General features: G+C 40.0%; 3 non-coding genes and 1 pseudogene across 3 annotated transcripts; all 4 read right to left on the reverse strand.

Annotated features, from left to right (window-relative positions):
* Positions 1-10,494: 10,494 nt before the first annotated feature.
* LOC145994516 (U1 spliceosomal RNA) lies at positions 10,495-10,619 on the reverse strand (annotated as a pseudogene).
* A 3,644-nt stretch (positions 10,620-14,263) lies between these two features.
* On the reverse strand, positions 14,264-14,425 carry LOC145994513 (U1 spliceosomal RNA). Its single transcript, XR_014442378.1, has one exon. It is a non-coding gene; the product is annotated as a U1 spliceosomal RNA (small nuclear RNA).
* Positions 14,426-18,319: 3,894 nt separating this feature from the next.
* LOC145994522 (U1 spliceosomal RNA) lies at positions 18,320-18,481 on the reverse strand. The gene has a single exon (XR_014442386.1). It is a non-coding gene; the product is annotated as a U1 spliceosomal RNA (small nuclear RNA).
* A 3,890-nt stretch (positions 18,482-22,371) lies between these two features.
* Positions 22,372-22,533, reverse strand: LOC145994515 (U1 spliceosomal RNA). Its single transcript, XR_014442380.1, has one exon. It is a non-coding gene; the product is annotated as a U1 spliceosomal RNA (small nuclear RNA).
* Positions 22,534-23,541: the final 1,008 nt, after the last annotated feature.

Raw genomic sequence — 23,541 nt, forward strand, 5'->3', positions numbered from 1 at the left:
GATGAAGGCAAATGCCTTATTCAGACTATGGAGCTAAGAATCCCGGTTGTTGAATATGAGGCCAGTTATGCTCTTAAATACAAAGCAGATATCCTAAAAAATCCACAGGTGCCTTTACAATTTTATACATATCAACGTGTACAAAAGCCTGCCACTGGTAGCTATTATGAGTTTGATGCTACAAATTCATTCTCCAGTATACAATATGACATGCCAGATTTTGTGGTGGTACTGTTTCAAACTGGAAGACACAATAATCAGGAAAAAAATTCAAGTAAATTTGATAACTGCAACATCAAGAACATATATCTTAAAAATGGCAGAAATGAGGTGTTTCCTAGAGAAAATTATAATTTAAACATGTCCAAGGATGATTTCCTCAAATTATATGAAGCATTTACAGCATACAAAAGTGTCACTACTGGCAATACTGACATGTATTACACACCAGATGAATTCAAAGCACAAAGACCCATGTTTGTCATCAACACCTCAGAAAGAAAACAAGTTGTGGTTAATGACAGGACAAACATTAAAATTATCTCTGAATTCCATGATACACTCCCTGATGACACCATATGTAGTGTTATTCTTATAGGTGAAAAATCATATGAAGGGCCAGGGGGGAAAACGATGAATGTCGATTTTTCGCCCATTTTGAGATCGCAACGCCATCTGATAGTTCAGAAGCTGTACTATAAGCAGAGGCGAAGATATAGTACAAGCAATGCAAGCACTGCTTGCATAATTCGAATATCATTTAATGTACTTAATGTTCTAACCGTATTTAGTTTCCATCGCACTCGATTTCGCGAAAAAATGCGGCCGCAAACTCCCCCAGCAGCTCTGTAGCAAGCACCAGCCTCAATGCTTGCAGCCGTTCTGCGGGAAAATAAGGCCTCCGAAGGAGTCACATGGCGAAGCGTGAATTCTGGTGGAACCCGTCCACAAAGCTTCTACAAAAAGCTGCGCTTTCCGAGCTTGCGTGATTCCCGAAAATAGCCGAGTTCAACCGAAAGCAGAAGGATTCATCTATGGGTACGTTGCCAGCAAAGACTAGTAACGAATATTTGTCTTCATGAACACGTAAACAAGATCGCAAATATAATAATAATTGTTAGTCATAAAATAACTAAAAGAAGTTATTATCACTGTTCTAAATTCCATATATATCATATTATATTACAAATTATTTTAGATTTCGCGAAATGTAAAACGCGTAAAAAAAGTTGACATTGGGAGTTGGGGCAGTGGAATTTCTGCACCCCCGTGAAGAGTTTTCTCAGGGAGGGAGGGAAGATTGGACGGACCTTGGTCCTGCACCCTGCTTCCTGGTCGGTCCAGCTCAAATTACGCCAGAAGTGTTGACCGCTACCAGTGTTTGCAACTGCCAAATTATTTACGCAGTAATTCAAGTGAGCTCTTTCACAAATTTTACAATCAATAAATTGACTGCTTTTGAATAAAACTTGGGGTGAAAATAAAGCTATCTGAGAAAGAACTATCTCCTGACATTTGTACATGGCATAGAAGTAAATCGTATACATTCTGCATATTATGAGCACAAGAATATGTTTTAATGATTGATTGATTGATTTGTTGTTTTAAGTCCACTTTATGCACAGTAAGGCTAATCGGGACTGGACCTACAGTTTAAAATGGGATCTGAAACACTTGTGCCTCCACCGGGTATCGAACCCGGAACCCCTTGATTACAAGGCGACGACACTACCACTACGCCATCGGGGAGGCCCGAATATGTTTTAAGTTCTATTATTATGACGCAAGTGGTGTTCCCAGGGTCTTTTTACGGTCCCCATTTTGTCATCTTTTCCTTCCTTTGACGTTTTTTCTTAGATATACTGGGCCAAAAGGGGGTTATGTCTATCATCCACCCCCCCTTCGCCCCGGGCACGCCATTGAATGACACTTTATTACTTAAATATTAATGTACATACTCGTTCTGCTGAAATGATTCTGATTCCTCCGCGTAATTTTTATGTCCAAACTGATATATCTTTCCTTTGTGACGGATAAAATTAATGAAATAGGTTGGTATCACTTTCTGTTGTTTCAGAGATTTTCAAAGTGATCTTGTGTAGATGCTTGCATTTGCAGTTGTGGAAAGCGCGTGGGATAGTGTGAGTGTTTGTTGCTTCGTGTTTTGTGCTGTGAATTTATCGGAATGAACGCGTATTTAGGAACGGTTGATGTGAAGTGCGGGTGTATTATTGAGCAATTGAAAATTGCTTCGTTTAGCTCGAGAGAGATAAGTGTTAAAATGAAAATCGTGGAAGGGGGTCGACCAACACCAAGAGTTTGAAATTTATTGTGGTGAGTACATCGTCTATGCATGTGTTTCTTTGCTTTCAAATGAATTTTTTATTGTTTGTGTTTAACTTTTTATTTAGTGTTTAAGTTACTCCAATGCGGTTTTTAGGGTGCCCAAAAATACTAAATTACATCATGCAGCGTAAAATAAACAAATGATTCCCATTTTTTTTATCTAAATCGGTTTGGTCACCGTTTGACCATATTAAATAATAATGAACAAATAAAGGTACTAATAAGTAAGTAAGAAATTCCGTCTCCCTTTAGTCGTATGCGGAAAGTTCGCATATGCAAAACGTTTAATATCATATGAATAACGTTACCTGGATTTTTTTTAAAAAGTAAATGTGACGTTTGCGGATCATATGGTTTATTTTTAGTACAGTCACTTTATTACGATATTTTGACAAATCCAGCGACTGGGTAAATGAGGCTATAAACCTTGAATCTTTCCCCTCGGCATGTCGTTGTACTACATGTTTTGTTGTACTGAAACATTGCTTGCCTCCTTCGTAAGACTACGCTTCGCTACTGACTATAAGAATGAGAACGGCCCAAAAACGCATTATTATTTTGGCATATATTAACGTTCTTATGGAAAGAAATACTTTGTTTTTCATTTCCTGGCAAATTGTCTCGAATGAACATTCATCGTTTTTCCCCCTGGCCCTTCATATGTTTATGATGTAAGAAATGAGAGAGTCACAGAGCAATTCTAGAAAGCCTCTGCACAATGCATTGTCTTAGTATTAGATATGCAAGTTGGGCCTGGTGCCCAATTAAAATATTCGGGTTAACATATTAATACTCTGAACTGACTGTCAAGTATTTAAGCACACTTGACAGAGTATTACACTAGAGGCAATAAGCTCATATGAGCATTTTTGGCTTAGTTTTAAGTGTAGCAAAAACCATATCAAGAAGGCCATATTTTTAACAAGCTTATGGACAACAACAACATGTAGCTTTTGTAAGTGTAGGCAAATCAATCTGAGGGGGGTCATACTTTCACGGGAAATTCCCGAGGGCATTTTTACAAAAATCTTGGGTTAGACAGAGTACCACACTTGAGCAATAAGCTCTTATGCACATCTTGAGCTAGTTTTAAGTGTAGCCAAATCTGCCTGGGGGGGGGCTCATACTTTCTCGGGTTTATAATATATACTTTTACACTACTCCTTCGATCTCTTCGGCTCATGACCCGAAACTAGAACTACACTGTCGGCAATATCTTCAGCTTTGGACCCGAACCTGTAATAGTGGTCGACTTCAGCACTTTCCATCAAAATGTGTCACTAGTTCTCCCCTCATCCTCCCAATCTCTACATCTTATAAAACTGTCAATGGACACTAACGGATCACTAATCGACTGTCACACTTACTCCTGAAGTCTTATTGAATGATTCTGTTGTACAGACCAACCGTGAAATTGAATCCGCGTATTTATATCCATATTATATTCTGGAATGTTCCGCTCATAAAATGTTTTGTACTTCGACTCCACCTCCTATTCAAGAGCGTTCCCTCTCGAGCTTTTCAGAGAATTAGTAATCCAAAGAATCGCCCGACTCATGGCGCTGCCTTCAACAGTGCTTTGTTGTGCAACTTCCAAATGCTGACAAATCTTTAAATAATACTCAAGTTCGTTGCGACAACACCGAAAGAGCAAGAAAAGTTTACATACAATATCAATATAACAGGGTTATCCCTCAGGTTCTACAACATTCTCCGCTTTTCCTCGATAATTATATCTCTCTTTAAATTATAATCACAATATTTTATTTCACACACACAAGCCAAAAACCTAATTTTATCTAGTGTAAATCGAAAAATTTCGGAGGGGGCTCGAGCCCCCTGAGCCCCCCTCTGGATACGTGCCTGGAGCAGAGCGAAGCAATCAGGGTTGGCATGTTTAAAACAAAAGTGTTTAAAACACACGGCTTTGTTTTTTTACAAATGTTTTAAACATGTTTTTTTACAAGTGTTTAAAACACATTTTGGCGGTAGATATTTTATAGTCTGTGATATTTTTTTGTTTGGCAACCCTGTTTTTCATTTAATCTGTGTCAATTAATCCGTGCTACAGCGCCTAGAATAACGTAGTGTGGAAAACGGCATGCTTCTGCGCTCTCTGGTTGGTTCCACTCGAAAATGATCCGCTAGAGGCGCTGGTGTTGACCCCGGTGCTTGGTGTTCGACTGCTTATAATGGAAGTAAATGGAGTTTTCGCTGCAACGTCTGGTTCTTTTACATGAAGCATTTCTATGAATGTGATAATTGCTATGATATTTGGTACAGTGGTCGCGAATATATTAACGAACATTCTAGACAGTCGACCACGTCCTGTTATCGTCATACTTTCGTTAATAATACGGGAGAAAAAATACGCGTGGAATGTTCTTGGCAACTAAATTTTTGTGTATGAATTAGGTTCATTATTATTATCATCATCATCATTTCTTTTAAAGATATACACACTGAAGCATTTGTATTTTTGATATTTACTGTCTCTTTTCTTCCGCTTTAAACTAATCGCGGCGATGATGATAATGATGATTGCATGAAACGACAAGGGGAACCCCACAAAACTTTCTTAGTGCCATCGACATGAGTGTAAGGCAACTTTCAAACCAATGGGACAAGCGACACGGGATGTTCACACTGTCACACTAGTGACACACACTTCCAGACTGTAAAATAGCATTCATTGCACATGAGGGTCCAAACAGCAAACAACACGTTCATATGGCGTATTCGCGTGCTACTTGTTACTTCGGTCAAAAAGCTCCTTAAAGGAAGGGTGCTGAGACCGAAGCAACGCGCTACAGGGGGAGTTCCCAACTAAGTGACAAGCGACATGGTGCCTTCAGTCTATTAGCAAGCGTTGCTTGCGAACAACAGATAGGCGACACGATAAACCACACATTACAACAACAGATCTAGGTGACACGATAAGCCACACGTGTCGCTTTGTCGCTTCTGCGTCGCTCAAACTGGGCCATTTCCTCAATAGCTTGCAACATGTTGCCGTGGTTTGTTGTTCGCGCATACGCGATGCAATGAATGTCTTGCTTTAGTGAGATTGCACACCAAAGCGACAAGCGGCACGCGACACTTTTCGCTTGAGGATTTCACCAACCGAACGCTGGTCTGTGCTTCCCGTCATGCCGCTACGATGTGAAATGTTGCTCTTGATTGGCTCCTTTCCAAGCAACATGTGTCACTTCGGTATGAAAGTTGCCTTGGACCGAAGGACCCGTGTCGCTTTGGTGTGAAATCCTCGTAACGTTTGTCTCGTGTCGCTTTGGTCTAAAATCTCCTTGAGGAAACGGAGCTTGTGTCTCTACGGTTCGAAAGGCTGCATTGATTTCCGACTGCTCGCGTTCAAGCGACACTTGTGGTTTGTCGCCTCGGTATGAAATATCTCTCAGGATACTATTTATATTCTAATAACATAGAAAAATAAACTCTAATACACAGTCCAAGACCTGACGTCCGGAATCACATTGCGATGTTTCTTCTTGTGTTACGCACGCATGCTATTTATTTATTCATTTTATTTTACTTTTCTTTCCAAATTAATGCCATTTCGTGACTGCAAATCACTCCACAAATATAACTGTTTCCATCAATTCACGTACCGCCTTTCAAGACAAACAAATCTACACAATATATTCCAAAAACTAACTAACCCGCATTACTTTCATAACAAAATTAGCACCTGGGTCGATCGCACTGCCATCTACTTGTCATCGTCTCGGGGAACCAGTTTCTTGGGTCGTTTTCCACACTACGTTATTCAAGGCGCTGTATCCGTGCTTTACAGGTCTCACTTATCGCACAACACTTGAGCAACCTTATGTTCTGACTTCACTGGAAAAAGCTTTTTAATTTTAAGCTAAATGCCTATGTTGTTAGGTTAGGAAGGCTAGATATGTATGCACAAGGTAGCAAAATTCTTGTGCGACAAGAAAGACCCGTGCTTTACTGTAGAAATCGAAACCTCTCAGTTCCTTGTTTCGTATCGTCCTGTAAGTTTGAGACTGGTGGAAGCTTGAAATGGAAACTAATTATCTAAATACACAATGCGTGATTTTGATCATGACGTGATTTTTTTCTTTTGCGATACGATTCATTGGTCTGTATAACTGAATGAAGCGCAGATGCTTACTTTTGGTAACATAATTTTGTACTTTGAAAGATAAATTCATCTGGAGAATTTTTTATGACACTGCAGGTTGTTTTCTGCTATACAAACTGTTCAGGCAGCAGGAAATATTTCACCGTGATTTTTTCAGGACGAGGATAGGTAAAAAAGGTAAGGTGTTCCCCTGTGCTTAGCACCACGCCATGAAAGCGTATAGGGGGTGTGGGGGTAACGCCCCACACTTTCTTGATCCGGTCGTGAGTGGGGGTGATGTGATCAGCATCACGTCCCTGACCGCCTTTACCCCCCAGGGTTTCCCCCAGGTACCCATGTTATTCGACGCTGGGTGGGCGCCGGGGCCGCTTCCATCGTTAGAAAAGTTCCCGGATTTGAACCGGCCGGGGATCGAATCGACGAGGATAGTAATGGACATTTCCACTTTGACATGAAAAACGTTTTAAATCCATTCATTTTACAGATAATGACACAAACATGAGATATGCAAAATATCTCGGCGATATTTGCTTCGGTTCTCGAGAAACACGCCTTCAAACACCGCTGAAATTCACCTACTACGTCACGGATTTGAAAACGTCCTCTCCACAGACAGGAGGTTCTCTGACGTCATCACTTAGAAATGCGTGCAGGCGGGGCTTCTGCTCGTCCCGACAACTTACCATGAGCCGCGGAAGCGACAGAAAATTCACTTGCTAATGTGTAAAACAAGTATCTTACAACTTCCAGTGCAAAAATCTGTGCTCCATTTCTTGGAGATGAATTATGCCCTAGCAGTATAGTAGTATTTACTATAATTCAGCCACTCGGTAGAGGGTTTTCCCATTAGGGTGACAAAGCAAACCTTGTAACAGTCAATGGCTGAACACGTGAACAGCCTTGTTCATTGCGAATTCATAGGTTAGTTCTGACTGGCAAGAACTTAATATTATAGGAATGCCTTTCCTGGAATTACAGTTATTTTCGTCATAATATTTTCTTTACAAATTTTGAGATAATACTTTTAGAACACACTGGTTTATCCGCCAATTTCTGCAATATAAGAGGTGATATGGTATAAAAAGGTACGGTGAGTTTTTCAATTTCCTGCAGTAAATTACAGTTTTCTTCAGTTAATATATACAGGGTGTCATTTTAATGGCGCCCACGGACCACGGAAACGTATAGAGGACATCAAAACAAACAACATTTCTCAGTAACATTTTTCTCGTTGGTGCATCATTTCGGCGCTACAGTCGTTCAAAAAAAGCCCGTTTTGCCGCCTGAATGCTGGCAACCACACACAACATTTGATTGCATTTGTGACGTCATATCCCGTCCTGAAGCGATGCGTCCCAGGGTTGCCAGGAACACTCATATTCTGTGAAAAATGACATAGCTACAATCGGCCACATTATGTACCGTAAAAGAAAACGAGAAAACACGTTCTTTAACCTAACAGGAAGTAAACAAACGACTCGAAAACTGGTAGAAAGAAAACAGAATTCAAGTGGAAGTGGTCATATGGAATTTTGTCTCAGCTTACATGTCAAATGTTTGCAAATCTAGTTACCAAGTTGGCATCTACAATTTAGTCTATCCACTTCGTCCTTCTGATACTAGTTGTCTGTGACACACATAACAGATGACAAAATAGTAATGAAAGAACTCAAAATTCCAAAGGTAAGCAACACATAATATAATGTATATGCAGGGCATTATGAGGCAAGTGACAAAAATGGTTAAAAAAAAAACAGGGATATAAGTAGTAGTAATACAGGCTCTCCGATGACTCTGTTTATCTATGCACTGGATACACATGTAATGTAATAGTTTGCAACTGTGAACGGGACAGCATATTCGTTACTGATCCATAATTAGATTGTTACTGTGGTTGTACGTGTTTTAGCCGTAATGTAACAACGTGAACCTCGGATACTTCCGTTATCAGCACAAAAGTACCACAAGGCATCTGGACACAAACCTGTAGATATCAACCTTGCAACGAGATTTGCAAATATTTGACATGTAACTGGGCGTAAACAGCCACATGTAAGCTGTAAGTCCAATAAAATGTATTGTTGTTGATATTTGACATGTAGGCTGAGACAAAATCCGATGTTGACACTTCATTTTGAATACGTTTTTATGGTATACCATTTCCCATATCGTTGGTTCAGTTCCCCTTCCCCTGAGATGACTGCTGACCTTCTGGCTGGTAGGCTATGATGTTCGGTCTACTGGACCCGTTTCTCGCTTCGTTTTACACTTAATCATGTGGTTGGTAGTTTGTCAATTTTCACAAAATTTGTGTGTTCCTTGCAACCCTGCCGTGCGCTGTTTCGCAGCAGGAAAGGACATCACAGATACGATCAAATGTTGTGTGTGGTTGCCAGCATCCAGGCGGCAAAACGGTCTCTTTTGAACGGCTGTAGCTGCGAAATGATGCACCAACGAGAAAAATGTTACTGAGAGAAGTTGTTTGTTTTGATGTCCTCTATACGAATCTGTGGTCCGTGGGCGCCATTAAAATGACACCCTGTATATTGCAAATTTTTGTATTTAGCCTACTTTTACGTCGCTTTTCCGTTCACTTTGTTTAACCGCAACGATGAGAACGCATGGTTAATTGATTACAATATATTTATTAATTATCATCTCTAACATCACATTTCTTCCCACTTTTGGCTAATCGCTACAATGAAGATGAATAACTACAAGCTGTATTCGAAGTCGGGGTGCAGGAGTACATCCCCCCCCCCACACACACACTATTACCAACTGCACAATCTAAGTATCACCCAACCTACCATGATAAGAGACGAACTTTTTCTTCTGTCCCATCTCATTTCGAAAACATTCACTTGTCCCATCTCCTTTTATAAGACGAGACGGAACATGCCTCGTCTCGTGAGCAACACTTACATTAAAAATAGAAGCATCCCCCCAGCTGTCCCCAAAGTCTCGAGCAAACATCCTCCCATGTAACAATTTCCAGTTCAATGAAATGTCACTCACAAGGAAACAGTCATGCACAGGTCGAGAGTCAAACCTGGAACATGCGACTTCCTGAGATAAATCATGAATTTTGTGTATAATAATTACAACGCCAGTTCATTCATGGTAATTCTGAATCAGCAATTTGGTTTGCATATATAAGAAGGATAATATTTAGTTTTCGAGGGCTGCACCATCGAAACGAGGAGTCAATAATAATAATAATAAGAAGAAGAAGAAGAAGAAGAAGAAGAAGAAAGGTTTCTTTGTATTTATAATGATAAGCCTCTGCATACGTTGTTAATTCTATATTTTTCTAGACTTGAGACGAGAACGAGAATTGCCCTCGTAAACCGTTGGCGATAAGTGCGGATCATAGCCCTTCTTGTCCACATTCAATAGGGAAATTACGTAATGAAAATAAATTAAATGTGTGTGTAGATAATGAAGAATATTGTGAGAACCTTGTAAGCTTCTGACCCAGGACCTCTGGTTTCGAAACGCGTTCAACTATAACCCCTGGATCAAGGTGCTCTGAACCTAAAATTTAACATTTGCAACGGAACACAGAAATTGCATAATTTGATTATACACCAATATTAAAACTTCTAATTGTTGTTTGTTTCAGGTAATAACTGTCAATATGAAGTACATTTTTGTTCGAAGATGTGGCCACCCATTGGTGAAGACGGCGCCGTCATTGACAGGTATGTAAAACGAATCTGGTAAGGTTAGATTGTTATGTTGTGTGCATATTTATTAAATGAAGGAAATTGGCGTTTCCTTGATGTTCTCTCTATCTCACCATTGCTGCTAACCTAACGATGTAGGCAACGTTTAAACAAAAGAAAAATCTATAAACCAACCAAACAATATTCATTTGATATGACGGTAGAATCTAGCAACACATTCAGGCATGGTATTTGTATACGGAAACCAATGTTCTCGTTCAAGTTCGATAAGTTGTCTACTCTCTTGATGATTTTTTGTGTGAATATTCTGTTTCAATTACAATTATAAGGGACGGCGCGCCCGAGATATCCACGTTTGGGATATTCGCAGGGGTCAGCCCAACCGAAGTGCAATGGAAGAGCCTCGCCCCGGGGGAATCGCCTTGCTGATCACGGTAACCCCTACGCCAGGTAAGTATGCCGAAAGCACGAAACGCCCGACCCTAACTAACTCGTCTAAAGTAACTACACGCGGCACCTTGCGTTACTTCAAGTATTTATGCTACACTTGACTAAAAATTACATTTATTACATTAAACGTTTAACAATATCATTAATACACACTACAAGGCTAATTTTTAGGAAAATTTGGAATTCACAGATAGTTTAACTTACTTTTGATTCAATAGAAATATCATTTCATTACTCCTGCCATCTAGCGGGAACATTTTTCTAGGTGTATATTCCAGCTGGATGTGACATCTGGTGAGCGATTCTGTAATTACATTCACCCCGTTCAAATCAGATTAAATATCATGCGATGTCACCATGAACGTCCGGAAGGGGGGCAACGGAGGCCACACCCCCCTGGAAAATGAATGTCCACCAAAAGATATATCATTTCGGTCACAGTAACTTATGTTGTTTATTGTAAATTCGTTGAAGGTACATGTTAATTTCGGACTGAAATAGCGTTTCTTCAGGGGGTATCACTATTATGGAGAAAAATATCACTCCTTTGCCACCCCTGAAAAAAAATACTTTGCTTGCCCCTCCCTGGAAAAAAATCATGCGAAATATTACATTTAATTTAATTACATTAAAATACTGTAATTCATAGGCGTAACTTGGCGAGGTAAGGGGGGCTCTCGTGCCCCCAAATTTTCAGTTGTTAAGTAAAAGAGAAAGGCTTATGACACCTATAAAATTTCAGACAGAACTGACTTCGGAACAGTGGTGGACATGGGCGTAACTTGGAGCCTAACTTTGGGGGAGGGGGCCAAAAATTGAAGAACTTTCTCCCATGAAATTAGCGTCCGAGACTATTTTCCTAATTAACTACTACATTCGCAAAACCATAAAAGTTGCTTTATTTAAGTAATGTATGTATTAATATACAGCTTGAATTCAACACTAAAAACGTTCATTATTTATTGTAAACTTTATGCAGACAGTAGAGTTTGGTTTGTGGAAGAGATGTAATTTATACCTTGGCACATATCACCCCGCTCCGGACCAAAGTGAACTATGTGAAATTCGTGAAATACTGGAAATGGTAAGGGTTTCGAACGAGACAATCGTGAAGAAAGTGAGATTAATGAATTGAACAATTGCGAAAATGGTCGACAGGGTCTCACACGTCGAGAAGGACGTCGACAAACTTGATACTGACGAAAATATTGACCGGGTGAGCAGCAGTCAAATTTTGATAAATTAGGGTGTGCAGATATAAAGTTTATGATTTATCTCTGCTTGTATAATATTTACCGCCCCCCAATCCTTGCTTTCGCACACAAGCATGGTCGCAAACAGATAATCGATTCGCCAAATCTTCTGATTAAATTTCCCTCTATCCACTCCAATCTAACAAAGAGTAGGAAGTTACTCCATGTCGTCACCTGTTGTAATGCCGCTTGGCTATCATTCCTATCTTCCCTGTGCGAATCGTAATATATCCTTCCTTATTTCACCCATTTAAACGTCCCTTCCCTTCATTGTGTCTTCCTGCTCATGTCTTTCAACTGCTCACTGTGTACTTCGCTCTATAAGGGGTATTTTTTCTTATCCCTTTCAATTAAGAAGGAATTGAACATAAGACTATACTTCATTAGCATTTTAGATTAATTGATTTCATTGATTTGTTTTATTTGACTTAGGTTTTCTTCCACATTTGGCTAATCGCTTACATGAAGATGAATTGTGAAAAGATGAGGTAGATGAAAGGACAGTCGCAAAAACACATGGGCAGTTCACAAAACAAGGTTCACGGGGATTATACTGGACATGAGTACAGACGCCATAGCCTCGTTAGTCTGCAAAATACGATCCACAGTGTAACGTAGAAGAGAGGTTGACATTTATACTCTGTCCCGCCTATCTCTGGAGCAATGTCGCGCGTAGCAGGAGATTGAGCAGAGCGAAGCAATACACGGTGCTGGGAAGGTTGATTACTGAAGTCGTCCCCTACAGGCAATCCCATATCCTCTCACGTGTTCATTGATCGAGCCGTCTCGCGTTACTACTTGCGCAGGGACTGTTTTCGTTTGTTTGCTCCACAGATAACCGAGACGGAGTAGTGGCAGTAAATCATGCGACAATTATGATATATACATAGCTAACATTCCTTTCCTCTGGTCCCCCACATAAAGCGGCTCTGGGGCTCACCCAACCTCAAATCATTGGGTTCCTAGGGGGGCGTAAAGGCGGTAGGAGCGTGGTGCTAAGCCCACACCTTGGTACGCTTACATCCCCTAAATGTGCCTTCATGGCACGCGAGGAACTTTACCTTTATTTTACCTAATACTATAATAGGGAACGAGTCAGTAATAAATATTTTGTCCGTGGCTGTACACATCATTTACTAACATACGAATCGGTCGTGAAAATTTTAAATTAAAGGACATCACATGGCGTCCACAGGCATTTGCTATCAGACTGGGAAGACGAGAGCCGGCATTATGGATGGCCAACTAGGGCACACGTTCGAAGCCCCGCGCCTGGAAAAAATAATTATTTGAGGACTAAAAGTGGTAAACGTTGTAAGTGCCAAAAGCGAAAGTGTTGATAAATCCCATCGTTCCGCACATCAGCCCATAAGAACGTTCACACTAGTGGCCTCTTTTCACGCACTTTGAACTACTTAGAAGGCTACCAGCCACTTTTCACGTTTACCACATTATAAAGCATGGCACATTACACAGTTTAACGTGGAAAACGGGGTTTGAATTATTTTGGCACTTACAGCGTATACCAATTTTAGTCTTCATTTTGTACGGTTTATACTAGTTTATAGGAGGCTAGGGATTGTTTTGACATAAATGTGCTCAAGCACATAAAACAACTACTGAAATCATATTCTGGACGAAGAACTACATAAATCCTTTTCAAATATTTCAATCAAAAATAATAATCTACATTGTTCGTTTAATTATACCATGAAGTGAAAATTATTACTTCATACGAAACAATGTAAATCCACTATACAGCGTCAAACTTCTATAATGAGAGAAAGGAATGTTACTGGAAACGATTAAAAATAATGTGTGAGTAGAATATTGTGAGAACCTTGTAAGCTTCTGACCCAGGACCTCTGGTTTCGAAACGCGTTCAACTATAACCCCTGGATCAAGGTGCTCTGAACCTAAAATTTAACATTTGCAACGGAACACAGAAATTGCATAATTTGATTATACACCAATATTAAAACTTCTAATTGTTGTTTGTTTCAGGTAATAACTGTCAAAATGAAGTACATTTTTGTTCGAAGATGTGGCTACCACCCATTGGTCAAGACGGCGCCGTCATTGACAGGTATGTAAAACGAATCTGGTAAGGTTAGATTGTTATGTTGTGTGCATATTTATTAAATGAAGGAAATTGGCGTTTCCTTGATGTTCTCTCTATCTCACCATTGCTGCTAACCTAACGATGTAGGCAACGTTTAAACAAAAGAAAAATCTATAAACCAACCAAACAATATTCATTTGATATGACGGTAGAATCTAGCAACACATTCAGGCATGGTATTTGTATACGGAAACCAATGTTCTCGTTCAAGTTCGATAAGTTGTCTCTACTCTCTTGATGATTTTTTGTGTGAATATTCTGTTTCAATTATAATTATAAGGGACGGCGCGAACGCAGTCCCTACTACCAAAAATTGCGCGCCCGAGATATCCACGTTTGGGATATTCGCAGGGGTCAGCCCAACCGAAGTGCAGTGGAAGAGCCTCGCCCCGGGGGAACCGCCTTGCTGATCACGGTAACCCCTACGCCAGGTAAGTATGCCGAAAGCACGAAACGCCCGACCCTAACTAACTCGTCTAAAGTAACTACACGCGGCACCTTGCGTTACTTCAAGTATTTATGCTACACTTGACTAAAAATTACATTTATTACATTAAACGTTTAACAATATCATTAATACACACTACAAGGCTAATTTTTAGGAAAATTTGGAATTCACAGTTAGTTTAACTTACTTTTGATTCAAGAGAAAAATTATTTCATTACTCCTGCCATCTAGCGGGAACATTTTTCTAGGTGTATATTCCAGCTGGATGTGACATCTGGTGAGCGATTCTGTAATTACATTCACCCCGTTCAAATCAGATTAAATATCATGCGATGTCACCATGAACGTCCGGAAGGGGGGCAACGGAGGCCACACCCCCCTGGAAAATGAATGTCCACCAAAAGATATATCATTTCGGTCACAGTAACTTATGTTATTTATTGTAAATTCGTTGAAGGTACATGTTAATTTCGGACTGAAATAGTGTTTCTTCAGGGGGTATCACTATTATGGAGAAAAATATCACTCCTTTGCCACCCCTGAAAAAAAATACTTTGCTTGCCCCTCCCTGGAAAAAAATCATGCGAAATATTACATTTAATTTAATTACATTAAAATACTGTAATTCATAGGCGTAACTTGGCGAGGCAAGGGGGGCTCTCGTGCCCCCAAATTTTCAGTTGTTAAGTAAAAGAGAAAGGCTTATGACACCTATAAAATTTCAGACAGAACTGACTTCGGAACAGTGGTGGACATGGGCGTAACTTGGAGCCTAACTTTGGGGGAGGGGGCCAAAAATTGAAGAACTTTCTCCCATGAAATTAGCGTCCGAGACTATTTTCCTAATTAACTACTACATTCGCAAAACCATAAAAGTTGCTTTATTTAAGTAATGTATGTATTAATATACAGCTTGAATTCAACACTAAAAACGTTCATTATTTATAGTAAACTTTATGCAGACAGTAGAGTTTGGTTTGTGGAAGAGATGTAATTTATACCTTGGCACATATCACCCCGCTCCGGACCAAAGTGAACTAAGTGAAATTCGGGAAATACTGGAAATGGTAAGGGATTCGAACGAGACAATCGTGAAGAAAGTGAGATTAATGAATGGAACAATTGCGAAAATGGTCGACAGGGTCTCACACGTCGAGAAGGACGTCGACAAACTTGATACTGACGAAAATATTGACCGGGTGAGCAGCAGTCAAATTTTGATAAATTAGGGTGTGCAGATATAAAGTTTATGATTTATCTCTGCTTGTATAATATTTACCGCCCCCCAATCCTTGCTTTCGCACACAAGCATGGTCGCAAACAGATAATCGATTCGCCAAATCTTCTGATTAAATTTCCCTCTATCCACTCCAATCTAACAAAGAGTAGGAAGTTACTCCATGTCGTCACCTGTTGTAATGCCGCTTGGCTATCATTCCTATCTTCCCTGTGCGAATCGTAATATATCCTTCCTTATTTCACCCATTTAAACGTCCCTTCCCTTCATTGTGTCTTCCTGCTCATGTCTTTCAACTGCTCACTGTGTACTTCGCTCTATAAGGGGTATTTTTTCTTATCCCTTTCAATTAAGAAGGAATTGAACATAAGACTATACTTCATTAGCATTTTAGATTAATTGATTTCATTGATTTGTTTTATTTGACTTAGGTTTTCTTCCACATTTGGCTAATCGCTTACATGAAGATGAATTGTGAAAAGATGAGGTAGATGAAAGGACAGTCGCAAAAACACATGGGCAGTTCACAAAACAAGGTTCACGGGGATTATACTGGACATGAGTACAGACGCCATAGCCTCGTTAGTCTGCAAAATACGATCCACAGTGTAACGTAGAAGAGAGGTTGACATTTATACTCTGTCCCGCCTATCTCTGGAGCAATGTCGTGCGTAGCAGGAGATTGAGCAGAGCGAAGCAATACACGGTGCTGGGAAGGTTGATTACTGAAGTCGTCCCCTACAGGCAATCCCATATCCTCTCACGTGTTCATTGATCGAGCCGTCTCGCGTTACTACTTGCGCAGGGACAGTTTTCGTTCGTTTGCTCCACAGATAACCGAGACGGAATAGTGGCAGTAAATCATGCGACAATTATGATATATACATAGCTAACATTCCTTTCCTCTGGTCCCCCACATAAAGCGGCTCTGGGGCTCACCCAACCTCAAATCATTGGGTTCCTAGGGGGGCGTAAAGGCGGTAGGAGCGTGGTGCTAAGCCCACACCTTGGTACGCTTACATCCCCTAAATGTGCCTTCATGGCACGCGAGGAACTTTACCTTTTTTTTACCTAATACTATAATAGGGAACGAGTCAGTAATAAATATTTTGTCCGTGGCTGTACACATCATTTACTAACATACGAATCGGTCGTGAAAATTTTAAATTAAAGGACATCACATGGCGTCCACAGGCATTTGCTATCAGTTCCTAGGGGGGCGTAAAGGCGGTAGGAGCGTGGTGCTAAGCCCACACCTTGGTACGCTTACATCCCCTAAATGTGCCTTCATGGCACGCGAGGAACTTTACCTTTATTTTACCTAATACTATAATAGGGAACGAGTCAGTAATAAATATTTTGTCCGTGGCTGTACACATCATTTACTAACATACGAATCGGTCGTGAAAATTTTAAATTAAAGGACATCACATGGCGTCCACAGGCATTTGCTATCAGACTGGGAAGACGAGAGCCGGCATTATGGATGGCCAACTAGGGCACACGTTCGAAGCCCCGCGCCTGGAAAAAATAATTATTTGAGGACTAAAAGTGGTAAACGTTGTAAGTGCCAAAAGCGAAAGTGTTGATAAATCCCATCGTTCCGCACATCAGCCCATAAGAACGTTCACACTAGTGGCCTCTTTTCACGCACTTTGAACTACTTAGAAGGCTACCAGCCACTTTTCACGTTTACCACATTATAAAGCATGGCACATTACACAGTTTAACGTGGAAAACGGGGTTTGAATTATTTTGGCACTTACAGCGTATACCAATTTTAGTCTTCATTTTGTACGGTTTATACTAGTTTATAGGAGGCTAGGGATTGTTTTGACATAAATGTGCTCAAGCACATAAAACAACTACTGAAATCATATTCTGGACGAAGAACTACATAAATCCTTTTCAAATATTTCAATCAAAAATAATAATCTACATTGTTCGTTTAATTATACCATGAAGTGAAAATTATTACTTCATACGAAACAATGTAAATCCACTATACAGCGTCAAACTTCTATAATGAGAGAAAGGAATGTTACTGGAAACGATTAAAAATAATGTGTGAGTAGAATATTGTGAGAACCTTGTAAGCTTCTGACCCAGGACCTCTGGTTTCGAAACGCGTTCAACTATAACCCCTGGATCAAGGTGCTCTGAACCTAAAATTTAACATTTGCAACGGAACACAGAAATTGCATAATTTGATTATACACCAATATTAAAACTTCTAATTGTTGTTTGTTTCAGGTAATAACTGTCAATATGAAGTACATTTTTGTTCGAAGATGTGGCTACCACCCATTGGTCAAGACGGCGCCGTCATTGACAGGTATGTAAAACGAATCTGGTAAGGTTAGATTGTTATGTTGTGTGCATATTTATTAAATGAAGGAAATTGGCGTTTCCTTGATGTTCTCTCTATCTCACCATTGCTGCTAACCTAACGATGTAGGCAACGTTTAAACAAAAGAAAAATCTATAAACCAACCAAACAATATTCATTTGATATGACGGTAGAATCTAGCAACACATTCAGGCATGGTATTTGTATACGGAAACCAATGTTCTCGTTCAAGTTCGATAAGTTGTCTCTACTCTCTTGATGATTTTTTGTGTGAATATTCTGTTTCAATTATAATTATAAGGGACGGCGCGAACGCAGTCCCTACTACCAAAAATTGCGCGCCCGAGATATCCACGTTTGGGATATTCGCAGGGGTCAGCCCAACCGAAGTGCAATGGAAGAGCCTCGCCCCGGGGGAACCGCCTTGCTGATCACGGTAACCCCTACGCCAGGTAAGTATGCCGAAAGCACGAAACGCCCGACCCTAACTAACTCGTCTAAAGTAACTACACGCGGCACCTTGCGTTACTTCAAGTATTTATGCTACACTTGACTAAAAATTACATTTATTACATTAAACGTTTAACAATATCATTAATACACACTACAAGGCTAATTTTTAGGAAAATTTGGAATTCACAGTTAGTTTAACTTACTTTTGATTCAAGAGAAAAATTATTTCATTACTCCTGCCATCTAGCGGGAACATTTTTCTAGGTGTATATTCCAGCTGGATGTGACATCTGGTGAGCGATTCTGTAATTACATTCACCCCGTTCAAATCAGATTAAATATCATGCGATGTCACCATGAACGTCCGGAAGGGGGGCAACGGAGGCCACACCCCCCTGGAAAATGAATGTCCACCAAAAGATATATCATTTCGGTCACAGTAACTTATGTTATTTATTGTAAATTCGTTGAAGGTACATGTTAATTTCGGACTGAAATAGTGTTTCTTCAGGGGGTATCACTATTATGGAGAAAAATATCACTCCTTTGCCACCCCTGAAAAAAAATACTTTGCTTGCCCCTCCCTGGAAAAAAATCATGCGAAATATTACATTTAATTTAATTACATTAAAATACTGTAATTCATAGGCGTAACTTGGCGAGGCAAGGGGGGCTCTCGTGCCCCCAAATTTTCAGTTGTTAAGTAAAAGAGAAAGGCTTATGACACCTATAAAATTTCAGACAGAACTGACTTCGGAACAGTGGTGGACATGGGCGTAACTTGGAGCCTAACTTTGGGGGAGGGGGCCAAAAATTGAAGAACTTTCTCCCATGAAATTAGCGTCCGAGACTATTTTCCTAATTAACTACTACATTCGCAAAACCATAAAAGTTGCTTTATTTAAGTAATGTATGTATTAATATACAGCTTGAATTCAACACTAAAAACGTTCATTATTTATAGTAAACTTTATGCAGACAGTAGAGTTTGGTTTGTGGAAGAGATGTAATTTATACCTTGGCACATATCACCCCGCTCCGGACCAAAGTGAACTAAGTGAAATTCGGGAAATACTGGAAATGGTAAGGGATTCGAACGAGACAATCGTGAAGAAAGTGAGATTAATGAATGGAACAATTGCGAAAATGGTCGACAGGGTCTCACACGTCGAGAAGGACGTCGACAAACTTGATACTGACGAAAATATTGACCGGGTGAGCAGCAGTCAAATTTTGATAAATTAGGGTGTGCAGATATAAAGTTTATGATTTATCTCTGCTTGTATAATATTTACCGCCCCCCAATCCTTGCTTTCGCACACAAGCATGGTCGCAAACAGATAATCGATTCGCCAAATCTTCTGATTAAATTTCCCTCTATCCACTCCAATCTAACAAAGAGTAGGAAGTTACTCCATGTCGTCACCTGTTGTAATGCCGCTTGGCTATCATTCCTATCTTCCCTGTGCGAATCGTAATATATCCTTCCTTATTTCACCCATTTAAACGTCCCTTCCCTTCATTGTGTCTTCCTGCTCATGTCTTTCAACTGCTCACTGTGTACTTCGCTCTATAAGGGGTATTTTTTCTTATCCCTTTCAATTAAGAAGGAATTGAACATAAGACTATACTTCATTAGCATTTTAGATTAATTGATTTCATTGATTTGTTTTATTTGACTTAGGTTTTCTTCCACATTTGGCTAATCGCTTACATGAAGATGAATTGTGAAAAGATGAGGTAGATGAAAGGACAGTCGCAAAAACACATGGGCAGTTCACAAAACAAGGTTCACGGGGATTATACTGGACATGAGTACAGACGCCATAGCCTCGTTAGTCTGCAAAATACGATCCACAGTGTAACGTAGAAGAGAGGTTGACATTTATACTCTGTCCCGCCTATCTCTGGAGCAATGTCGTGCGTAGCAGGAGATTGAGCAGAGCGAAGCAATACACGGTGCTGGGAAGGTTGATTACTGAAGTCGTCCCCTACAGGCAATCCCATATCCTCTCACGTGTTCATTGATCGAGCCGTCTCGCGTTACTACTTGCGCAGGGACAGTTTTCGTTCGTTTGCTCCACAGATAACCGAGACGGAATAGTGGCAGTAAATCATGCGACAATTATGATATATACATAGCTAACATTCCTTTCCTCTGGTCCCCCACATAAAGCGGCTCTGGGGCTCACCCAACCTCAAATCATTGGGTTCCTAGGGGGGCGTAAAGGCGGTAGGAGCGTGGTGCTAAGCCCACACCTTGGTACGCTTACATCCCCTAAATGTGCCTTCATGGCACGCGAGGAACTTTACCTTTTTTTTACCTAATACTATAATAGGGAACGAGTCAGTAATAAATATTTTGTCCGTGGCTGTACACATCATTTACTAACATACGAATCGGTCGTGAAAATTTTAAATTAAAGGACATCACATGGCGTCCACAGCATTTGCTATCAGTTCCTAGGGGGGCGTAAAGGCGGTAGGAGCGTGGTGCTAAGCCCACACCTTGGTACGCTTACATCCCCTAAATGTGCCTTCATGGCACGCGAGGAACTTTACCTTTATTTTACCTAATACTATAATAGGGAACGAGTCAGTAATAAATATTTTGTCCGTGGCTGTACACATCATTTACTAACATACGAATCGGTCGTGAAAATTTTAAATTAAAGGACATCACATGGCGTCCACAGGCATTTGCTATCAGACTGGGAAGACGAGAGCCGGCATTATGGATGGCCAACTAGGGCACACGTTCGAAGCCCCGCGCCTGGAAAAAATAATTATTTGAGGACTAAAAGTGGTAAACGTTGTAAGTGCCAAAAGCGAAAGTGTTGATAAATCCCATCGTTCCGCACATCAGCCCATAAGAACGTTCACACTAGTGGCCTCTTTTCACGCACTTTGAACTACTTAGAAGGCTACCAGCCACTTTTCACGTTTACCACATTATAAAGCATGGCACATTACACAGTTTAACGTGGAAAACGGGGTTTGAATTATTTTGGCACTTACAGCGTATACCAATTTTAGTCTTCATTTTGTACGGTTTATACTAGTTTATAGGAGGCTAGGGATTGTTTTGACATAAATGTGCTCAAGCACATAAAACAACTACTGAAATCATATTCTGGACGAAGAACTACATAAATCCTTTTCAAATATTTCAATCAAAAGTAATAATCTACATTGTTCGTTTAATTATACCATGAAGTGAAAATTATTACTTCATACGAAACAATGTAAATCCACTATACAGCGTCAAACTTCTATAATGAGAGAAAGGAATGTTACTGGAAACGATTAAAAATAATGTGTGTGTAGAATATTGTGAGAACCTTGTAAGCTTCTGACCCAGGACCTCTGGTTTCGAAACGCGTTCAACTATAACCCCTGGATCAAGGTGCTCTGAACCTAAAATTTAACATTTGCAACGGAACACAGAAATTGCATAATTTGATTATACACCAATATTAAAACTTCTAATTGTTGTTTGTTTCAGGTAATAACTGTCAATATGAAGTACATTTTTGTTCGAAGATGTGGCCACCCATTGGTGAAGACGGCGCCGTCATTGACAGGTATGTAAAACGAATCTGGTAAGGTTAGATTGTTATGTTGTGTGCATATTTATTAAATGAAGGAAATTGGCGTTTCCTTGATGTTCTCTCTATCTCACCATTGCTGCTAACCTAACGATGTAGGCAACGTTTAAACAAAAGAAAAATCTATAAACCAACCAAACAATATTCATTTGATATGACGGTAGAATCTAGCAACACATTCAGGCATGGTATTTGTATACGGAAACCAATGTTCTCGTTCAAGTTCGATAAGTTGTCTCTACTCTCTTGATGATTTTTTGTGTGAATATTCTGTTTCAATTATAATTATAAGGGACGGCGCGAATACAGTCCCTACTACCAAAAATTGCGCGCCCGAGATATCCACGTTTGGGATATTCGCAGGGGTCAGCCCAACCGAAGTGCAATGGAAGAGTCTCGCCCCGGGGAAACCGCCTTGCTGATCACGGTAACCCCTACGCCAGGTAAGTATGCCGAAAGCACGAAACGCCCGACCCTAACTAACTCGTCTAAAGTAACTACACGCGGCACCTTGCGTTACTTCAAGTATTTATGCTACACTTGACTAAAAATTACATTTATTACATTAAACGTTTAACAATATCATTAATACACACTACAAGGCTAATTTTTAGGAAAATTTGGAATTCACAGATAGTTTAACTTACTTTTGATTCAAGAGAAAAATCATTTCATTACTCCTGCCATCTAGCGGGAACATTTTTCTAGGTGTATATTCCAGCTGGATGTGACATCTGGTGAGCGATTCTGTAATTACATTCACCCCGTTCAAATCAGATTAAATATCATGCGATGTCACCATGAACGTCCGGAAGGAGGGCAACGGAGGCAACACCCCCCTGGAAAATGAATGTCCACCAAAAGATATATCATTTCGGTCACAGTAACTTATGTTATTTATTGTAAATTCGTTGAAGGTACATGTTAATTTCGGACTGAAATAGTGTTTCTTCAGGGGGTATCACTATTATGGAGAAAAATATCACTCCTTTGCCACCCCTGAAAAAAAATACTTTGCTTGCCCCTCCCTGGAAAAAAATCATGCGAAATATTACATTTAATTTAATTACATTAAAATACTGTAATTCATAGGCGTAACTTGGCGAGGCAAGGGGGGCTCTCGTGCCCCCAAATTTTCAGTTGTTAAGTAAAAGAGAAAGGCTTATGACACCTATAAAATTTCAGACAGAACTGACTTCGGAACAGTGGTGGACATGGGCGTAACTTGGAGCCTAACTTTGGGGGAGGGGGCCAAAAATTGAAGAACTTTCTCCCATGAAATTAGCGTCCGAGACTATTTTCCTAATTAACTACTACATTCGCAAAACCATAAAAGTTGCTTTATTTAAGTAATGTATGTATTAATATACAGCTTGAATTCAACACTAAAAACGTTCATTATTTATAGTAAACTTTATGCAGACAGTAGAGTTTGGTTTGTGGAAGAGATGTAATTTAT

This window comes from Lepisma saccharinum, chromosome 10 (genome assembly GCF_977018435.1).
Source record: "Lepisma saccharinum chromosome 10, izLepSacc3.1, whole genome shotgun sequence".
Classification (NCBI taxonomy): Eukaryota; Metazoa; Arthropoda; class Insecta; order Zygentoma; family Lepismatidae; genus Lepisma; species Lepisma saccharinum.